General features: G+C 38.7%; 1 protein-coding gene across 22 annotated transcripts in view; it reads left to right on the top strand.

Moving 5' to 3' along the window:
* Window positions 1-11909: 11909 nt before the first annotated feature.
* Window positions 11910-21375, top strand: part of mgat4c (MGAT4 family member C) — a 432147-nt gene continuing 422681 nt past the window's right edge. For 13 of the 22 annotated variants that reach the window (XM_062982765.1, XM_062982773.1, XM_062982767.1 and 10 more), the window contains exon 1: window positions 11910-12239. The gene's annotated coding sequence lies outside the window, so the exon portion shown is untranslated. The remainder of the gene's footprint in view (window positions 12240-21375) is intronic. The other 9 variants (XM_062982787.1, XM_062982780.1, XM_062982786.1 and 6 more) reach the window with 1 other exon arrangement.

The raw sequence follows: 21375 nt of genomic DNA, 5'->3' as shown, positions 1-21375 counted from the left end.
ACGAATCATACGAAATAAATCCGACTTATGATGCTTTCTGATTTTTTTGCACATGCCTAATAGATGGCTCAATTTTCCACCAAGATCACACTATCACATCTGTTATGTATAAAGATCTCAAAACTCTTGGATTTACTATAGGCATTTCTCAAACTATAATACCCACCTAAGGGTGCATCTACGTGCAGAATTGTTGTAGTTTGATGCCACCAACTGCCATGGCTCAATGCTATGGAATCCTGGGAGTTGTGGTTGGGTGAAACACTTTGGCAGAGAAGTTAAAGTCCTTGTAAAATTACAATTCCCAGGATTCCATAGCATTGAGCCACGACAGTGAAAGTGGTGTCAAACTGCTTCAATTCTACAATGTAGGTGTGCACAGAGACTATATATATAAGAGACCGGGGGTGGGGGGATAGAAGGAGATTGAAAATGTAGTGTAAAGGGGAAGAAAGCCTCTTATTTTGGTATCTCAGAAAAGTATCATTTAATTCTCCCACTCAGATAGATTCCTGCTATACTGTGGATATTTTATCTGTACTGAGTGTGGTACATCTATAGCCCTATTATGTCTGTACTCTAAATATACAGGTACATTGTTGGAAAATGCACAGGTGCATTGTGAAAAGAGTTCAAGACAAATATAAAAGACTAGCGTGTTAGTTTTATGTGGTTGTTATTTTATATTATGGAAATATCAGAGCAAGGTTGGTATTTTCTATTGAGAAAAATTGCTGATGTCTAGTGAAGGTTCCCTTTAGTTGTTCAGATAAAATGACACTACAGGATGTGAAACCTCTAAGTCTGAGAGAAAGAAATGCTCATTTTGTAACAAAAACAGATAAGAGAATGGGGAGGGGATTCTGCTTCTTGTTTGGTCACTTTGTGACCAACACAGAGCTCTCTGTACATTTTGCACATACAAAGATTCTGTGTGCTGTTGTCTCTGTGTGTAAACTGTTGTTTCAATGAAAATAGATGATATCTGTGTAGAAAGAGATGCATGTGTGAATTTACAGCCTCACAAAATCATGCTAACATGCATATTGGAGATTTCACATTTGCAGCTGATTGCTCCATTGGGATAAGGCATGACCCATAAGAGAGCAGATTAAGATTAACACTCCACTGGCTCATTCAACATAATGTGCTTTCGTTGCCAAAGGGAGAAGGGAATGGAAACTGATTGATGAAACTGACATTTAATTCATCGGGCCCTACTTGATTACAGCAATTTGATTTCACTTCAACTGTCATGATTTCATCTATGGAATTTTGAGAATTGTGGTTTTATGAGGTATTTAGAATTCTTTTCCAGAGAGCTCTAGTGCTTCCCCAAACTCCATGTTCACATGATTCATATTTGCACAAAAAAAAGTTTAGGTATAACGTGATTGCTTCTGCTTTGGTGAATGGTAGATATAATATTTGTTATTTTCAATCAATAAAATTGCCAGCCTATACTTTCTTGCATTCTCTCTCTAGTTTGTTTTACAAAAGAGAGAAAAAGATTAGCTTTATCTGGATGGTTTTTCTACCAATGTATCCAGATCTTGATGGGTTACAGTAGGCCTTTGATATCTGCTAGGCAGTAGTTCTCAACCTGGGGACCCCACATGTTTTTGGCCTTCAACTCCCAGAAATCCTAACAGCTGGTAAACTGGCTGGGATTTCTGGGGGACCCCAGGTTGAGAACCACTGTGCTAGAGTTTGGTTCCAAGACCCCATGTGGCTACTAAAGTCAATGGATGCTCAAGTTCCATTATATACAATGGAATAGTAAAATTGTGTCTCTTATATATACAATCCAGTCTGAATTGGGACCTCTTTACATGGTTCTTGGCTTTGTTCCATTTCGACAGCAATTCCCAGTGAAACTGTAGGCATGTAGGGCGCCTCATGGCTCCTTGTGCAGCCTCATGGTGAGGTCAGGACAAGGCACTTTCGTGCCCTGCCCGTGGCCCCATGAAATGGGGGAATGGACACACATTGCCTCCCCCCCCCCCATCAGATGGAGGAAAGGGCAAAGCAATGCAGGCAGCTCTGTAGAAACTACCCAAAACACATTTACCTTTCCTTAGTTGCTGAAGAAGTGTCTTGCAATGCTTATACGGCACTTGGAAAGTAAATGTGGCGGGGCCTGCCAAGCATCATGTGATGATGCTTGGCAGGCCCCATCCCCAAAGTTCTTCAAAGGGACAAAAAGCCCCAATGTGATAAAATTCTTGGATTCCCATTTATTTTATTTTATTTATTATATCCTTTCTTTCTTCCAAGGTTGGGACAGCTTTAAAATAATGTTGTAATCTGATACATAAAGGCTAAATTCCTACATGGTCACACATAGCATAAAAATACTATATGTGGAGCAGTGCGATGGCTGTCTTTTCACCTGCTTGTGTCAGCCACACCTAAACACCATTCTGTGACTGGTGGAAAGCAGAGGAGCAAGGACGGTTCAGATAATTTCTTGACTATGCCCAATGGCCAGATACAGATTAAAAAAATCTTCCCCCAAGATTCTACTTTAATCAGAACTCACCTGAAATACCGTGTCCAGTTCTGAGCACCAAAATGCAGGGAGGATTATACCAAGCTAGGATACGTCTGGGCAAGGGTGACAAAACATGTAAAGGGTCTGGAAACCATGTCCTATTAGGAATGGCTTAGGGGGCTGGGTATGTTCATCATGCAGAAAAGAAGGTTAAAAGGTGCAATGATAGCCATGTTTAAATATTTGATAAGATGTCATTTTGAGGAGGGAACAAGCTTGTTTTCTGGGAATACATGCACTATAAAATCAATGCAGTTTGACACCACATTAACTGACATGTCCTAATGCTTTAATTCATTTATAGTAGCCTGGTATTACTAGACGATGTCTTTACCTACTTTGGGTTGCATTTCCCCTCTTACCTCTTTGACTTCATACCAGTCAGGTTGAACAACAAACTTTTTTGGGAGAAGACTGAGGCAAAGAAGGTGTTAAGCAGCTCTGCTTTTTCCCCTGTTAGGATTTCACCAATTTCTCCACACAGGGGCCCTACCATTTTCTTTTCCCCCCTTTTTCTACTGACATAACCAAAGAACTCCTTTTTAAAAAATCTCTCTGGCAAGCCTGACTAAGTGTGGGATTGAGTCCCCATGGGGAAAAAAGTGGGATATTAATAATGATAATAATAATGATAATAATAATAACACAGTAGAGTTCCGGTTATCCAATTTCCGTTTTCCGACCTACTGTATTATCCGACATGCTTGCTGGAGGGACGAGACGCTTCCCTTCAGCAAGCACCCGCTTTTGGGAAGCCTGGTGCATGTTGCTGCCTAGCAACACGCACTGGGCTTCCCTAAACCGGGCACTTGCTGGAGGGACGAAGCTCGTCCCTCCTGTCAGCGCCTGTACTTTGGAGAAGCCCAGTGTGTGTTGCTAGGTAACATGCACCAGGCTTCCCTAAACTGGGCATCACCGGAGGGACAACGCTCACCCCTCCGGCCAGCACTTGCACTTTGGAGAACCCCAGTGCGAGTTGCCTAGCAACACGCACCGGGATTCTCCGAAGTGTGGGCGATTGCTGGAGGGACAAGACTCTTCCCTTCGGCAAGCACCCGGCTTTCAGGGAGGGAAAATAGGGTCTCCCTATTATCCGAAAGCTCTGGTTATCCAACATTCCTCCCTCCCGTTTATGTCGGATAACCAGAACTCTACTGTAATTCTAGAGTGATATGCTTTAAGACATGTAGCAATGGATTCACACAGAGAATCAGTTTGTTACCAGCAAGAGCTGGCTGCACCTGCTCCAGCTTTTATAGCCCTGGGTCCACACACAGCTGCTAGGGCAGTTCCTAATTACTCAGCTGCATTTCTGGCAGCTAATCTAGCTGAATGAGGTCTCTGCTCTGTTTCCTTTCACCTCTCCTGGAATGAGGGTACTAGAAAAGTCTCCTCCTCAGACTCCAAGTCGCCCTCAGATTCATGAACATTTTCCTGCTCCCTTTCCTCTTCTGAAGAAGAGGAATCCCTGACAGCTAGACACTGATCCCTCTGGTCTCCACCAGTACTGCAGTGGTCTTTGCGGAAGGCTGTCTCAGCAACAAAATGAATCCTGGAGTTGTTTACATTGTGGAGAGAATAGTTGCCTCTACAATGGTGATTTTTGTATGTCACTAACATGATACTACCCCAAACTTGATATTTTTGAGACTGTAAGTGCACAGATGCTGCAACATTATGAAGGCAATAAAGAAGCAACTTCACAGGAGAACGTCTTTAACCTATCCTGTATGTCGGGTGGCTGAACTGAAGAACGACAACAATAACAGTACTTCATGAATTGTGCAATCTGTCTTTGTTGACTGCTGGAAATGGAAGAGTCCCTCAGGCATAAGAAAGAAATATTCAGAAATGTTAATAGTGTGATACTTTCCCAGCTGACCTTGGTTTTCACTCAATAATTCAGTAACACAATGCAAGGAACTATAGTGGCTTATCTATTCATGAAGATGATAAATGGAGTTGCCTAGTACATTTGAATGACAATATTTCAAGTGTAAAGACTATTAAGATTGATTTTTCTATTTGGAATATCCAGGACTATGCATTTATTTGAATGGCTAAATATATTATTTTCATGGCCTATGAGCGTTCTCTGAAGAATAATTATCTTATACTAAGCAAAATAGGAGTGTTGTTTCTTTGGTAAAGATTGCAATTCATTTACCTTTTATGATTACTTTATTATGTATTGTTGAGGAAATATAACAGAACTCCCAATGATTTGCTAAGTTTCAGGCAAGTAAAACTGAATACAGGCAGTACCCGAGTGACAAACATCTGACTTACAAATGACTCACAGTTAAGAACAGGAGTGAGACAACAGGAATTGAAAGACATCTACTCCTAAGAAGGGAAGTTGACCCCTGAAAGAGATCGTGGGGAAAAGGTGTCAGCACTGATGCTTTATCACAAATCCTTGTTTCCATAACAAGCCAAATTTTTCAAAATTGAATTGTCACAGGGATAGAAAGTGAGGTGAAATCTTTTGAACAGACAGCAAAACACCAAAAGCTAAAAAAATTGTCTGTAGTTACAGTTAAAAATATACCAATTCCAATTTACATACAAATTTAACTTAAGAACAAATTTACAGAACCTATTTTATTCATAACCTGGGGACTGACTGTAATGCAAGATGTTATTTTTTAATACTGGGGAGGGAGAAGACCCCGTGCATTTTCACACCTTCATTTATGAGCAACCTAGGTGTTTCTCTTTTCACACTATTCGGTGTGAATGTAAACCCTTGTTGTGACCACCTTCCACCTTGGAAATCTATATCCTCATTGCCCACTTACTATGGTCAACTTTTATTAATTGTTACCTATTTAACTTTCTTCATGAACTGCAACAAACTCTAAGTGGGTGTTGAAATTAATGTTGGATAAATGGAGGCAGTGGCCACCCCAGACACTCCTCTGCTAACTTGGCTGAGACACCTGAGTTTCCTGAGCATAACTCCACTTGAGTCACATTAAGGGCAACCGCACAGGGAATTCCAACCTCAATTCTCAAAAGTTCAATGGGATTAGAATTCCCTGACAGCTCCAAGACCATTTCTGTTCTCCCCCATCTTGGTTGACTGAATGCACAGGTAGGAGTTTCTGTTTCTGGCCTTCACCAAAATGGATACGTTAGGTGCACACCGAGATGTTAAATTGCATCTCTGTTTCCCACATGGCAATCTATTTATGGCTTTACCAAATGCCAATTATGCAGAACCTCAACAGTCTAGGGTAGGTGAAAAAAAAAACCCTCTTAAAGGAGGAAAATAAATCCTACCCAGTCTCGAAGCACCCCTTGGTAATTTAGGGTGGGCCAATGTTCTGGGCTCCAATCCTAGAGCTAAAGGGGACAGCAGCCTTACTTACTGCTCTCCAGCCCGGCAACTTGTCCTGGCAGGGACTACTTCTTTTAGCGTAAATTCCTTTGGAGGAGGAAATAGCCCTCCCCCTCCCAAGACCATGTATATCCAAAATAGGTCTTCACAGTCCCTTATAGACCTGCCATCAAGACATTACCTTTGTAAGACAATCATACTTGGTCATGAGTGATTCCGATGAGGGTGATGATGATATGTGTTTGTAGCCTGAGTGTAATTCAGGTGCCTCTGATATTTACCATTATTTGTGTTTGTGTGGCCAAAGTGCAATGCACCCCATCCCATGGCATTACAGAGGTGAGCTATAGCCCCTGCTTCTAGGGATCAATGAGATGTGCTCTGGTTTGTGGGATCAGTGGGAAAATGTGTCTTTTGGGGGAAAGGATTTGTAATTGTGATTTGTTCTGTGAGTCTGGTCTTAGATGGTTGGGTTGAGAACATGTGCAGTGACCAGTATGATTTGGTGTTCATGTAGCAGAACCCACATGGCAGATGGTTTGTGGTTGACTCTGATAGCTGTATCAGATATCGATTGACTTACAAAGTGTTCAGATTTGTATGATATGCCCCTTGAACATCTGGTTTAGGATGTGGCTTTGGTAAGTTAGAGATTGGATACTCATGCGAGGGCATGCCACTTTCATCACACTTTCTTTTTTTACCCTCTGTGTCTTGGTGGTTGTTCTTTTCTACATTACTTCTTTGATCACAAAGAGAGAGGCTTCTGATTCTGCAGTTTTTATTTTTTGAAGAAGACCATGTTAAAACAGGCAGTTTCCCAGCATTAGTGTCCTTATTTCTTTTATTCCCTTTAATTCTTTCTTGTGGGAAATAATAGGAAACACCTTGTCATGTGTTGCCGTTTATTCACTTTTGAACATAATTTATCTGACTGCATTTAATTTCAAATTCAAGAGGATATAGCTAGCAGCAATCCTGTGACTATTGGAGGAATAATATTTCTCTTTAGCCTACTTTCTAGCTAATACTAGCTTCTTCCCAAAGCTGTAAGGGGGAAATGGCTTGTTCTAAGTTGCACTTCAATTTCAACATTATATTGGAGGGTCAGAGTTTATTCTGCACATTTATGCATTCAGTTCAGGTATTTTTTTCCCTCAAAATGTGTTCCCATTCATTCCAGTCTTATTTCTTTTCTTTCCTCATTAGATTTTAATTCATTTGCTGAATATTAAGCAAAATATTTTCTTTTATAAATGCTTGTATTTTCATATGCATTGTCACTATGTATTCGTTGGCTGTTGTTGTTTACCTTCAAGTCATTTCCACCCTCTGGTGATTCTATAGTTTTCTTCACAGGATTTGTTCAGTAAACGTTTGGCATTGACTTTTTGTGAGGCTGTTATATGCCCAAGGTCAACTAATGGGTTTCATAGTCAAGTGAGGATTCAAACCCTAGATTCCAGAGGCACCGTTCATTGATGAAAACACTACTACAGTGGTGCCCAGCTATCCATTAAATATGGATATATGATTGCCACACCAATATGAGTTTTTTCTTTCTTAATAACCAGTGGGCATAATTGTTTTGCGGTGAATGCATGATAATGCATTGTTTCATCTTTCCAGGCTATTGGTCCTCATTCACAAGCAGTACCCTAAAGTCATTCCGAATCACTAAAACACCATTGGCTTCACTGAACAGTATTTTGTGCACTGGATCATTATGAAGGTTTTTTCTGGCATACTTGTAATTTTTTTAAAAAAATGAACACATTTTCAACAGCAGTGATGTGATATTTGATTCAAGACCATAGAATTAACAGATGCCATCCTATTTTTCCATTTTTCAAATAAATTGACCACTGAATAATTCCCATGCTATTATTTTTTTAATCCTGAGATACGTGTATCTAATTCTGGATAATTGAAAAATATTAGTCAAGATCCATTGTAACAATGGCAGAGTGCAAGTCCAAAAAATGTAGTTATGTGGGATTGAAAAGAAAGGGCTTATGTAGTTATGTGGGTTTTAAAACAGGAGCAAAAAATCCTGGGTCCTGACAGCAAATCCACACACAGACCTGTCAGTTCCGGGAAATGCTCCCCTGCAATCCTCACATCTTTCTTTGAAGCAGATCAAGAGGGAGGGTGGAGGGGAGGACATCCAGTGGAAGTTTTAAAAAAATCTCTCAGAGTTGCGCTGGACCTCATATGCACACATGCGGAGATCCAAATGTGAACGCAAGCAGATTTCTTATTCTCTATGTTCAGTCAACTGTTAATTCAAGCTATGTTTAATATTATAAAGATCCAAATAAAGGAATGGTTGCAGAGAGTTCTAACTGCTTTCCAATTCTGCTTCCCTTTAGCCATATGTGTGTCCATGGCTCCATTTTCTGATAGCCCAATCAACTATTTCAGGCTATTAAAAAGTGCAAGTATGCTGGAGCTTGCACTCCAGGGAAGGACAACACATATTTTGCATGACTTCAAGGATATACAGTTATGCGAAGATGTGCATTTTTGGAGCAGAATCAGGTTTTAAGCTCACCTTTTAAACATGTGCTTTTCAGCTATTAACCCAATTCCACTAAACATTGCTTAGCTCCCCCCTTTTATCCCAGTGACTTCTGGGTTTTTAGCCAAGTGTAGAAGGGCCCATAGATGGGGTCTTTAATTGCTGAGATATAATATAAAATCACTTGAGTCAAAACCTGTTTGTTTGATTCTACCAATAATCTCATCCCTATTTTACTTTGTAACAAAAGCTAGTGAATGTCTCTAAATGTTTATGACTGTATAATAAAAAATAATGAAGCAAAACTTTTCAGTTCACAAGTTTTGCTCAGTATAACAAATTAAAGAGCTATTTATAATAACAATAAGAAAACCTGAGCTCTTCAGTTAATCCATGACATTTTCTCTCAATCTCTAATGTATACTCATAAAATAGTTTAAGCAATCTTTAATGTCATTTTTTCCTGTGACGACTTTTGAAGTATTTGTCTTTGTATCTATTGGCAAGCCTTTTGATAGAACCTGGAGTATTTACTTCTTTGTCTTTTATTGTCTTTTTTGTCTAATGAAAAAAAAGTGAAAGACTAATGCAAAGCAGCAAGCAAGGATAACTTCTATATCTTTGAAAACAAAACTAAAAACAAGACAGCATCAAAATGAATATGATAAAGAGGTGAAAATGACACATCTATTTCAATATAAAAATGGTATTTTCTTTTTGATTTAGTTTAGTTAGTTTCTGTTGATTTAGTTAAGTCAAATATAGTGTAAAATAAAGCCATATTTAGAAATGATTAACTCAAAATGTATCACCATTGTGCTAATTTCAAATCAGTATATGCGATTTTTCTAAGAAATTGAAATGTTCTTGTTGAGGCAGACTTCTAAACCTGTGGACTTTACAGGAGGGCGGGGGAGAGAAACAAGTCCCCCAGATTAGTCCCAAGGACTAACTTTTTCATAACCTCACTGATACCAAGACCTCAACAAGCTGTCCCAGAGTCCTACTGTTCATCACAATGGAGTGCCAAGGTAAACACTGAACTTTGATATTTTCCCCCAATGTTTGTTTGCGGCTCCTTATTTAACAATATCACCAATTGTCCAAGTCACAGAGATACAAATGGGGTAGACCTCCCCCCCCCCTCAAAAAAAACTCAGCAATGTAAAGGGGAGAAAATTCCTACTCAGTTCAGCTCTCACTACACTGAGGATGGAAGGGTGGGTAGACAGTTGGAGGCAAGGAGGGATTGTAAGTGGATGAACTGGCCTTAAATATCCTAGACTCTGCTCCCTACATGTTCCAAGCTTTGGCACATTATGCCAGGCAGTTTTAGTTTTGGCTTGTATTCTTTAGAGACCATCAAATAGAACATTCACCTGCAGCACCAGCTGCCAGAAGTATAATGTTCCACCTCTCAATCCAAGGTTATAATGACTAAATCACATTGGCTTTCTATATCTACAAAGAAATTGGAAAACATTATATTTTATATATAATCTTTTATGGTCTACATGAGTAACCATTCCCAGGTGTGTCACTGTGCAAGAGCTTGCAATATGCAAGATTGAAGACTGTATGTTAATTATGAGTTTCCACTGAGGCATATGAAAAAACCATGCACAATTTCAGCCACTGGGCTTTTTCTTTGGGGCCCAAATCATGTTTCAACGTGCTACTAGTAAGAAGTTTTAATAGGAGTATTACAAAGCAGCTTACTGCTTCAGTGCATACCAAAGTGCATTTTTGTATCAGGGTTATTGATCCCAATACTCACCTCCATCAGTAATTGTAATTCACATCCTGACACATTAACAGTGACATGTTAGGAGGGAACTAGGCAGTGAAATGTTTGTGCTGAACATGGTTCTTAGTACTCTGGCTCACTAGATAAAGAATCACAGCTTGAATCCTATTCTGATGCTAGCTTCTCTGTCTTTATTAAAATTGTAAAATGCCAAGGATCTATGCCCCAGTTATGAATCCAGCATTCTGGGAGATATGAAATCTCCTTTGAGCTCTGTAAAATGCGAACTTGCACTGCTGAAGTACAATAGTATAAATTGCAATTCAACTCACTCTTTTATTGTTCCTTTTAATTGTTCTGTGAAATTTCCAGGGGAAGATCTTCCTCTTGCAAATGCATATTAATTACTGTAGAACTGTAAAGTTAAATTTGGTACATTTAGAATTGGAGCAGCTTCAACTGCAGGCATAATACAGTTAATCGAATCTTGAAGTCTATAGCAGATTCTTACAGTGATTGCTTCATTACAGTTTCCCTTTTTAATAGTATTTACCAGTTTTTTCTTCACTTTATTTCCAGTTTTTAAGTCCACTGTTTTAATGTCCTTTACTTTAAATGCCCATCATTAGTTATCCCTTATTTACAATGCTATTCTCCATCTACCTCTCTCATCTATTCTTTTGTAAAGATGATATATCCCTCAACTATTATATTCTAGCCATGGGTTCCATTTCATTAGCTTTCAGTAGAGCTTGGTAAATCTTATTTGCCATTATTTGTAAGAGTTCAAGTTCATCTTATTTATTGGGTATAAAGACTGAGACATCTTAAACCATGGATCATTTCCTTCATCTTCTTCCTTGCATTTCCCTTCTACTCTGCAATATCACTGTCCCATTTCCCATATAGTTTCTCCAAGCCCCAATGTAGAAACCAGTTGATCAACAGGGAATTGTATATTTGACCTAACACAACATGCATTTCACTATATATGAAATAACAGTGTACAACTCAGAAACTGTATGTGTGTTCTCATACTGATGATCCTATACTTCAACAAGTTGGATTACTGTAATCACTTTATCACAAAGCATGGTGAGGGACACTTTAGCAGTTATGATATAACTAATGAATATCTGAGTTCTGCTTTGTAAAATTCCTAAAAATCTCTGGGAAAAATAAGTTGGAAATTTGAGTAATTTATATATGGGTGTGTTGGACATAAATCTTAGAGATTGAAGAGCATGAAATATACCATGGGCCTTGTTTTCCACTAGGTTTCACCAGGACTCCCCATGGATAGCCAAATCTGTGGATGCTCAAGTCCCATCATATACATTGACATAATAAAATGATGTCCCTCATACAAAATGGCAAAATCAAGGTTTAATTATGAAATCCATGAATGCAGAATCCATAGATATGGAGAGCTGGCTGTACCATTGGGTATAAGAGTGAAAATTATTTGTTGTATAAGGGTGTTACAAGATCCTAGCTATCATTTGTTAACTCAGAAACATGGATTATTTCATTCAGATAAAAATGTCTAGCCAACTAGTGTGTTTTTCTACCTGCAGCTTTGAAAAAATAATGAATTGAATGTCATTCCATCAGACACTTTCAAAACAAGACTTCAGTTACTTTAGCATAGATAATGGGGGAAATTCTTCATTGAAAATGCTGTCTGTGCCTTAAGAAAAACTCACTGAGGCAGCCTGCCATCTAGCTTTTCCACAGCAAAACAGACTTTCAGACTGCAGATGAGAGAGAGAGAGTCAGGAGCAGAGACAATTTTAACTTAGACATCCCTAATTTATCTCAAGCTTTTTCAATTTGCCTTCACTGTGTATGCTCACTGGAACATCAGATTGCTGTCCTTTGGAAAACAGAATGCAACCAGGGATCTCGAGAGATGCCACAGCTTGAGAAATATTCAAATGGTGCTCATTTTCTTCTGGAGTACTGAGGAGAAGGAATAAAACTCTCCATCAAGTCCCTGCTTTTCCGGCAATAGATCAGAGGATATTGTCATTTTCTAAATGGATTATTGTTATCAGGCAGATTCTCCCTGAAGGTATGTAACTGTTCTCTCCATTCATTAACCATGCTCTTTTTCAGAAAAAGATCTAATGGGCTAGCCATCCAAATATGTTAGAGAAAATGTTAAGTAAGTAACCTTTATCGATTGAATGAAGATGCCACTTTATTGCAGCATGGTTGCAGGTAAAAATAGTCTGAGCTTACTACTGGTCTGTAGCTCTTATACTGTTGCAAAGTGCTTTGTCAGCTATCCCTCTCTCTGTCTCATATACATAGAGAGAGATGTCTAGGGATTGTATTAATATAAGTTCATATTGGCTGCTCTGGTTATTTTTCTTCTGAGAATTCATGGAATAATAACAGATATTTGTGGAAACTGAAAATAGTCATATATCCATGCTTGTTGATACTAGTCACAAAATGATTGAAAAATCATGCTCAGCAGCTGCCAAACTTTCACTAGTGACTATTTCATGCCCAGGCATTATTTCTCATGTACTGTAATGTTGACTTGATTTTGGAAGTGTCCTGACACAATAAAAGTGTTATCCATGTCAAGAAAATGAGCAGATTGAGCACCCATGGAACTAATGGAAACCATTGAAGTACTAAAAGTACTACTGGAAGATGACTCATAAGCTTATAGCTGATTTCTGTTAGGGGGATTCTAATCAGTTAAATGTTACTGTGTGACTAAGAAGTCTGTATTCAAACAATCTAATGAATGTGGGAGTTGAGATTACTCATGTTGAAATCAGCGTTTCCTGAAATAATTGTTGATGTAACATTGCTTCAGTGTATCTATACTGTGATTTCCAAAGAGCTACATGGACCCAGATCATGAGAGGAAAACCATACAATTAGAATGATATTTTCTGCTTTCAATACGGTATTTTATTGTTTTAGATCATATAGACATTTCTATTTATTCACTATACTGCTACCATCATCCTTAAATGCAAGGCTAAACATGCCCTTTCTAGAGTTGGGAGCAGTCATATAGCTTCAAGTTGACAGATGTTGTGTTGTCTCATTTGCCCCTTGCACTACACCTGTGAGTGAATGGAAGGATCATGGAAAATTGTGCCTGGTAGATTTAAGAGTATGAGAATGAGGTGATGAATTAAGCTCCTCCTCCTGACATTTGAAAAGTAATTATGAAAAAAGAGGAAGTAATATGTTGGACCTTAACTTCTTTTATGTCTAGAGCTTGTAAAGAGGAGAAGCAAAGTGGGAGAATAATGGAGACTTAGGCCCCATCCACACAGCTGAATAAAATCCCACATTATCTACTTTGAACTGGAATACATAGAAGTGTAGACTCAGATATCCCAGCTGAAAGCAGATATTGTGGGATTTTTGGCCTTGATATTCTTGGTTATATGGCTGTGTGGAAGGGCCCCTGCTTTCAGCTGGGATATCTGAGTCCACACTGCTATATATTCCAGTCAGAGGCGGTCCAACCATAAGGCGAAATAGGCATTTGCCTGTGGCGCCATCGTCCCGGGGGCACCATCGTCCTGGGAGGAGGGCACCACTCTCCACCTCCTTCTCTTTCGGGCCTTCCAGCGGCCGCACTGGGCCTTCCGGCCGGCGCAGACCCACCTTCGCACCACGCAAGCCCACCTTTGGGGCCTTCAGAGATTGTGAGGTCTGTAGGAACTTGGAAGCTAGGTATGTGGGGTTTATATATCTGTAGAAGGTCCAGGGTGGGAGAAAGAACTTTTCTTTGAAGCAGGTGTGAATGTTGTAATTAATCACCTTGATTAGCATTTAATGGCCCTGTGGCTTCAAGGCCTGGCTTCTTCTTGCCTGGGAGAATCTTTTTTTGGGAGGAGTTAGCTGTCCCTGATTGTTTATTGTCTGGATTTCTTCTGTTTTCAGAGTGTTGTTCTTTATTGTCCTGATTTTAGAGGGTTTTTTTTTTAATACTGAGGGCTATCTGGGTTATCTAAGTCCACACTGCCCTATATCCCTGTTCAATGTTTAGTGCTAAATTTGCAAATATAGTAATTCCTACATAACATTACCATGTATTGAACTGCTTTTTCTATTGATTTGTTGTAAAACATGATGTTTTGGTGCTTAATTTTTAAAATAATAATGTAATTTGATGTTTTATAGGCTTTTCCTTTATACTTCCTTATTATCCAACATTTTCGCTTATCCAACGCTTTTATTTTTCAGTGATTGGTTTGGGGGGGGGGGCGCCAAAATTCTGTTCGCCTACACTTGAAAAATACCTAGGGCCGGCTCTGATTCCAGTTCAAAGCAGATAATGTGGAATTTTATTCAGCTGTGTGGAAGGGGCCTGATATTCCTCAAAGATTTCTTATAAGGCATTTCTGTTTTCCATTGATTTTGGGAAACCTGTAACAAAGTATCTAATTTTGACCAAATTTGTTTAAGATTTTCTTGTCTTCCACTTTTTTTTGTATCTTTTCATTTCTTTTTCTCATTTTTCTCCTTTTCTAATTCTACTTTTAGAAAATGGTAAAGTACTTTTTGATTGATCTAAGATTGATCTGAAGCTTTTGTGTTTGGATATTCCACAAAATCTAATTAGTTGTATCAGATTTATCTGACTGTAAACTTATATATTCTCAGTTGGAGTTGCAGGCTAAACAAGGAAGATCTTTGTCTATTTGCATCCTAAGTATGCTAGACTAAATGATTTAAAAAAAAAAAACTGCGGTGACCATAGCTTCTTGACACATATCACCTACTAGAAAAAAGAGTATTACTTTTTTGTGTGAAAATGAAACGGTCGAGAGGAAAAATAATAAAGTGTATAAAGTTGTTTATTCGTTCAGTCTCTTCTGACTCTTAGTGACCTCCTGGACCAGCCCACGCCAGAGCTCCCTGTTGGCTGTCTTCATCCCCAGCTCGTTCAAAGTGTATAATACATTTTAATTAAATTCTCTTTATGACGTTAAATGGTAAATAGCTTTAGTACACCACATCAAGGCTAAGGAAAATCTATGGTTGCTGACAATACTGACAATCCCATCTCTTAAAAGTAAAATAGGCAAGCTCAACCAATACACATAATATATGTTAATTGTAGCAAAAACAGTGCCATGGATCACTACTTTTAGCAAGAAATAATGCCATCTGGAATTCATCCATAACTGGGATGGTAAGTTCTGGACCAGTGGTTCTCAACCTGTGGGTCCCCAGGTGTTTTGGCCTACAACTCCCAGAAATCTCAGCCAGTTTACCAGCTGTTAAGGCCATAACATCTGGGAACCCACAGGTTGAGAATCACTGTTCTAGACTATACATCATACTTCAACTGTTTGTCTTGGAATGGTTTCAGCATGTCATTCTGTTCATTCTTCTTAAAAGGATGATTTCAAGCTCTGTCTCATTCACACACATGACTCACATGGACTAAACATTTAAATAGCAAATTAGTTTTTCAAATGTTCTCTATGGTTAATTTATCTGTTCTGCTATGTGAATGACTCATTGGTACTCTCAGTTAAAAGTAGAAGGCGATTCTGCTATCAGTTAGAATTGATCGCACTGGGCTACATGGATAAATAATCTGATGTAGTATAAATAGATTTCTATGCCCATATATAAATTGCAGATATTTTTATTTGAGGAGTATGTTTTTCAGCTCTAATGAAATGTTTAAACTGCTGCTACTGTCAGACAAGAACCACCACATGCATCCTGAGGTGATACAATTGTGAGAAGAATGTAACACATGTCCTACCAAGTGTTTGATTTATGTCTTGTTTCTGCTTATGGTTTTAGGATCAAAGATATACAAGTTTATTCATGTTTGGTGATCTCAACTGCATGAAATCTAAGCTCCAACAGCAGTGCTGTTAACACAAGTTAGCCTCTTAGACATCTAGTTTATTTGGGAAATAATGTTTTATGTTGCTTTTCTGCTCACTCTTACTCCTTCTACCATACTATGATTTATTTTGTAGTATGGGATGAATTACACTTTGGAAAAGGCCACTGCTTATTAGTCCAAGTTTCATGTCTTGAAATGTACAGACTGAGAAAGACCCCTCTGTGAAACCTTGGCAAGCCATTGGCAGTCAATATAAAAGATGTTGTAATCTGTTTTATGGCCTTATGAGCCATTCTGTCTAGTGACAACCATTCTCCAGTAAAAAGTAACAGGTCAATGAAAGTTCTCATAGAGCAAGTATGTTTGCTTCTGTCACCTTGACCTCTCTCTTCATTAATGGTTGTAAAATGTAAACTTTTAAGCAAATACGTTCCTGTTTAAGGATTTTAGATAAAAAATTTCTCCTCTGTTAACTTCTTAAGAGACTGGAATCATTATTTTTTGTGATATGAACTAGCCAAGATTCTCAAAACCTTTGAATATCAAAACTTTGGATTCATTGCTTCAGACAATCTGAGTGAAAATGCTCATTGTGTATTGATCTTCTGTTGTTGTTAATTAACTGTTGTAGTGAGATGCTACTCTATTATTTGGTCTTTAAAACAGTATATTTAGGCCATAGGATAAATAAAAGATATAAAGACACAATGTCATTGTTTTAAATACACGGCCTTCTAATTTTGTGTTTTGGATGTATTTTATTTTGATTTATTTTCTGTAGCAAGAAGTACATCACATTTAATATTTCATCTCTTTAATATTAAATTTTTATAGCTGAAATGACAAAAGTTGTTGTAATGAAGATTAAGGTAAACATATACTGAGGAGTGATTGTGATTTCGTTTAAACTGTAGAAAGAAAAGTGCCGTTTCTCCCTGATTGTGTGAAATATTGAATAGAACTCTTCATAAATAATGTTTTCTTTATCTAAAGAAAAGTAATAAGTTTTTATTTTGGCTAAATGTAATTTGGAAAATAGTGCAAAAATATAACAAGGAGCTTAATCTTTCTTGAAGGTCCCAATGTTATGTTTAAACAGATTCCAAACTTGGGACAAGTCTCAGCCACTTCATTTTGTAGACACTAGGCTTGCTCAAATAATTCGTTTTCCCCGTTAACCGTTATTAATTCGTTATTTTCGTTTGTTTTGAAGCAATTTTGAAGCATTGATTGTCCACACGTCTGGATATCGCGGTTTCGAATCGCGAGAGGCCGTTTTTCGTTATGTCGTCGTTTTTTTCGTTAGGAAAAAAAAGCTTTTGCAAATCACCCAAACTCCCACCATTCAGGCCCTTTCCTTTTGCCCCTCAGCAAAAGGGGCGTCACGGGCTCAGCCAATGGGAGGGGGCGAGGGGAAGGGGGCCGAGGAGGAGGAGGAAGACGGAGGGGGGAAATGGCCGCCGCCGCCACCTCGCCTCAGCTCAGGCCTGGTGTCTCTCTGTGAGGCGGGAAGGCGGCGGATGGAGCCGGGAATGGAGAGACCGAGAGAGACAGAGAGGGGCCCGGCGGTGAGGTTTTGACGTCTGTGCGAAGCTAGGCAAGTGGGGTTTATATATCTGTGGAAGGTCCAGGGTGGGAGAAAGAACTCTTGTCTGTGGGAGGCAAGTGTGAATGTTGCAATTGGTCACCTTGATTAGCATTGAATAGCCTTGCAGCTTCAAAGCCTGGCTGCTTCCTACCTGGGGGAATCCTTTGTTGGGAGGTATTCGCTGGCCCTGATTGTTTCCTGTCTGGAATTCCCATTTTCTGGGTGTTGTTCTTTTACTGTCCTGATTTTAGCTTTTCTGTAGCTAAAAATGCATATAAAATTGATTCTATAGGGAGGATAAATGATTGGATTTCAACTCCTACAGCTTAGCTTTCTCTGCCAATAATGGTACCATATCAAACTAAACCTCCCAAGATTCTGTAGCAGTGAGCCATCTTGGATATTGTAAGGGATTTATTATTATTATTATTATTATTATTATTATTATTATTATTATTAGACCTTGCTCCCAGGAAGGTGCCTTCGCTGTGGCTCCCAACTTATCTATCTACCTTTCCACATATTCTCCACATTGTGTGTATGTGTATGTATATTATATATACATGAGCCCCGATGGCGAAGTGTGTTAAAGCACTGAGCTGCTGAACTTGCAGACCAAAAGGTCCCAGGTTCAAATCCCGGGAGCAGAGTGAGTGCCCGCTGTTAGCTCCAGCTTCTGCCAACCTAGCAGCTTGAAAACATGCCAATGTGAGTAGATCAATAGGTACCGCTCTGGCGGGAAGGTAATGGCACTCCATGTAGTCATGCCGGCCACATGACCTTGGAGGTGTCTATGGACAACACTGGCTCTTGGGCTTAGAAATGGAGATGAGCACCAACCCCCAGAGTCAGACATGACTGAACTTAACGTCAAGGGATACCTTTACCTTTACCTATACACACACACACACACACACACATTATGCAGGGACTATATACACAGTATATATCACACACACACCAATTTAACAAAGTTTCAGCCACAAAAACAAAGTTTCTGAAGTAGAACAATGACTTTCACAGTAAAGACAACCCAATTTAACAGGAAATAAGACTTTCAAACCAGGAACAGATTTCTGCAATTATTAAAAAATGGTTTATTATAAAAGCTATGAAAATTCGCCAAAAATCAGAGGATAAGGGAAACGTTCCAAATTTTGGTGAGCTATCAGTGTTAAATATGTTCTACCACTGTACCAAGTTGGAAGAAGATCACTCAAAAAATGAGGGTGGGAGAGTCCTGTAAAGTCCTCTCCCTCTGTGCTGTTTTTGGGAATTGCGCATGCGCGTCCGCCATTAACGAATTAATTTAGAAAATAACGAATTTTCGTTAATTTCGAATTTTTTGGGGGGCCAAATTCGGAAATACCATCAGAAACGAAAAGCTGCCCCCCTCTAGTTTTGAAACGAGTTTAGAATCAAATTTTTCGTGGATCGATCAAGCCTAGTAGACACACGTGTTGGAGAAAAAAGCAACATCCTTGATATTTTTTAATATATAAAGCTGCTACATACTGTGTCAAGCCATTAGTCTACTTAGTTCAGTGTAGTCTACCTGAGTTCTCCATCAGTATCAACCATATTGATTTGATGAATTGCTGTTGTAACTATAACCAAGCACATCTGGAGAATTTCAGAGACAGACAGTTCTGTTTCTGTCTTCTAGATTTCATGTTAAATTCCAGTCTATTTCTGTAATTCATATGGTATGAATTCTCTACTTGCATAGAATTGCTAATGCATATAATGTAGCCCACTTGATATCCTACTGTGAACAGCTTGCTTTGCACTTTGCAGATAAAATCAACCGAATCTACTCTACTTATATTTTATACTTAATACATACCTACTGGTCCTTACTTGTCCAGTCATAATGGATACTTTCAATTTTATATTCTAAAGATGTCAACAGGATTTTGCCAGCATATGTGTGTTCAGATCTTACTCTTTTTTGTTTGATTAAAGGGGGAATTATAACTTCTTTACTACAATAAAGAGGAGTTATATTGTGGCTGAATAAGGCAGTTATAACATTATTGTTGAAAAAAGAACTCCCTGAACTTCATCCTGATGGAAAAATATCATTTAGTTTCCAACATTCTATTGGTGAGGGCCAATACTGAAGCATGTGATGGGTTCTTAATTCTAGGTGTTCTTGGTTGAGAAAGTTTGTCTGGATCCATTTCAATCCCATTTCAGGCATGACTATAATACAGACACCATTTTGGTTGCCTTGGTAAAGTGAAGTGGAAAGGGTAATGCATCTCTGTTGGTTATGCTGAAAGCTTTACTGGTTTTTGACACCATCCACCATGGTATCCTTCTACGCGCCAGTGCTAGAATAGCACCTGGAGCCATCTGTTTTATTGTCTCCATTCCTTCCCAATGGGGAAAATCCAGAAGGTAATTTTGGAGAATGCATGTTTAACCCTTTGGACTGTCGCGCCAAATTGTAAACTGGGCCTTGTTTTAGTCAATTGTTATGTTTTGTTTTTGTTTCTAATTCTTATAGCGTTTTATAGTGTTTTCAGTGTTTTATTGTACAATGTTTTATGCTGATTTTATATTGGAAACCGCCCTGAGTCCCTTTTGGGAGAGAGGGCGGTATACAAATAAACTTTTACTTACTTACTTACTACTAAAGCCCTATAAGTGTTGGGGCCAAGCTATCTGAAATACTGCATTGTCCCTTGTGAACCCACTTGTGTTCTCATATTTTCAGGGAAGGCCCCTCTGTGTGTCCTTTCAATCTCACAGTTCTCTCAAGTGGTCACATGGAAAGGGCTTCTTGATGCCTGCTACTTTCTTGAAAAAGGCAATACTGAAGCTGTCCTTGCCATTCTCCCATAGAAAGGGACAGAGGGTCCCCTCTCCCTGAGCTTTGAGAACTTATTGTCCATGGGGCAATAGCCTGTCTGCATGTATTTATTTTCTTTTTTCAATTAGCATGGTTTTTGATTTCTTTAAAATTTTATTAAATAGGTTAATCATATTTTATTTTTTATGATATGAATATTTAACTGTCCCTGTTTTAAGCTTGGTATGCTGTCAAAAAAGTCAGGAAGTGTATATATGTGTACAAATGCAAACATATAACAGTGTAATTAGATTTAGGCATAGCAAAGATTTGAGTACTCTTCATACCTATCAACTCTATGAGATAACCTCTAGCAGGAGAAGATTGCCTAGGTATTCAACACATTCTTCTAATTTCCTATAAATTATTCATGGCAGATGGTCCAAACCTATTGGGAACAGAGAGGGAATATTAACATTTGTCTTCTTTCCTCTTGCCTACCTTATTTAATTCTATATTCTTGATTACTTTTTTGGCAAATGACTAAACCAGTGGTTCTCAACCTGTGGGTCCCCATATTTTTTGGTCTATGACTCCCAGAAATCCTAGCCAGTTTACCAGCTGTTAGGATTTCTGGGAGTTGAAGGCCAAAACATGTGGGGACCCACAGGTTGAGAACCACTGGTCTAAACCCACTTGATTCATTTTATAACTCCTTGTCTTTCCACCCATTTTCTCCATCTAAATTATCTGCTTTCTCTATGGTTTTATCTCAGTCCCAACTGTAAGACCAACCTGATCTCTGTATATTTTTATTGGTCTATGCCCCTTATCATCTGGTGAGGCAAGCCTTCCTCTATAATTGGGCCAAATTGTAACTAAAAGGGGTGTGAATTTTTTGTTTGTTTTTAATTTGTTGGATCAAATTTATTAGATTTGTGAATACAAATTAACATTAGAAACATGCAGGA

The sequence above is a fragment of the Anolis carolinensis genome, chromosome 5 (assembly GCF_035594765.1).
Source record: "Anolis carolinensis isolate JA03-04 chromosome 5, rAnoCar3.1.pri, whole genome shotgun sequence".
Classification (NCBI taxonomy): Eukaryota; Metazoa; Chordata; class Lepidosauria; order Squamata; family Dactyloidae; genus Anolis; species Anolis carolinensis.
This window is presented reverse-complemented; position numbering and strand designations above follow the sequence as displayed.